The sequence below is a fragment of the Priapulus caudatus genome, unplaced genomic scaffold (assembly GCF_000485595.1).
Source record: "Priapulus caudatus unplaced genomic scaffold, Priapulus_caudatus-5.0.1 Scaffold360, whole genome shotgun sequence".
Taxonomy (NCBI): domain Eukaryota; kingdom Metazoa; phylum Priapulida; class Priapulimorpha; order Priapulimorphida; family Priapulidae; genus Priapulus; species Priapulus caudatus.
Window position 1 is genome coordinate 230556 of NW_014577421.1, and position 1482 is coordinate 232037.

The window sequence follows — 1482 nt, forward strand, 5'->3', positions numbered from 1 at the left end:
GCGTTAGCGTTGTAGTCGTCGTAGCGTAGTCGTAGTGTATCGTATGTAGTGTGTCGTGTCGTGTCGTGTCGTGTGTCGTATGTGTGTGTGTGTGTGTGTGTGTGTGCGTGCGTGCGTGCGTGCGTGCGTGCGTGCGTGCGTGCGTGCGTGCGTGCGTGCGTGCGTGTATGTGTGTATGTATGTATGTGTGTATGTGTGTGTATGTATGTGTGTGTGTGTGTATGTATGTGTGTATGTAGGTATGTGTGTATGTATGTACAATTTAAATACATGCTGTTAACATAGTTTAAAAAATAATTATCCCTTCCTGCATGCTATAATATGCTGTATTTAAGCTGTTACTGACGACCTTGGCCACCTCCATGCATTCTAATGACGTTCAATGTATGTGTCCGTGATTTGATCATTTTAGGTTCGTGCTGAAGCTGAAATGCTTTGTTTCTTTTTTGTAATAAAATGGCGTAGCAAATGCGAGTAATGCAGGTGTTTTATGGAATAAAACTTGACGATTGTTGGAAACACCGTTGTTCAGGTCTCTGATCTTCGTTGATTAGATACGTATCGGCAGGGGCGTGTACAGGATTTGTACCAGGGGGGGGGGGTGTCTAACCGTAACCCAAACTTGCGAGCACGCGAAGGGGGAGTCTGGGGGTCCCTCCCCCCAAAAAATATTGAAATTAGACCCCCTTAGATGCGTTTTCTGCGCGAGCAGGGTGGGGGTCCAGACCCCCTGCCCCCCCCACCTGTACACGCCCCTGGGTGGACCCAATGATCGATGCAGCGCAGGTGATGATATCAGGAGTGAATAATAGAGATTTATATAGAGATCTATTATTCACTTTCGATGATATGATTTTATGAAATAAAAATAATTTCTGCTTCGTTATTTATAAAATCAGAAGTAGATAATAGGGAAGGAGTGACTTCTGACTTCTGATAAAATCATATCATCAAAATAATGGTTCTTCCTGGCGCTAGGCGCAATGCATCACGGGAACGGGAAACAAGGTGTCGGTAGCTGTTACTGAATACTGTGTACACTCGCCGTTACTGTAAAATACACCTTAACGACCGATGCAATATGTTAGATATTGAAGCATACCATATAATATAACTTGCATTTCCGCATACATAATTAAATATAGACCACGTCGTTAATTTACCTTTATAGCAAGCTAAATGGAATCATTTTAGCAGAAGACCGCGTGGCCTAATGGATAAGGCGTCTGACTTCGGATCAGAAGATTGAGGGTTCGAGTCCCTTCGTGGTCGATGATTTCTTTTAGAAACCATTTTAATTTCTTAGGTTATTTTCTAGTATAAGACCTGTCTTATAAGTAATGTGTAATATCTTACGATGAATTATTCAATTAAACAATTTTTACTCCTTTTGCTTTTTAGACCTATCCACCATTAGCTACGCCCATAGGGTCTATGGTATACCGGAACGTACCCTGGTAACTATCTAATATGGTTAGGGTT

At 42.2% G+C, this 1482-nt stretch overlaps 1 non-coding gene across 1 annotated transcript; it reads left to right on the plus strand.

Annotated features, from left to right (window-relative positions):
- Nucleotides 1-1199: 1199 nt before the first annotated feature.
- On the plus strand, nt 1200-1272 carry Trnar-ucg. Its single transcript has one exon. It is a non-coding gene; the product is annotated as a tRNA-Arg (tRNA).
- Nucleotides 1273-1482: the final 210 nt, after the last annotated feature.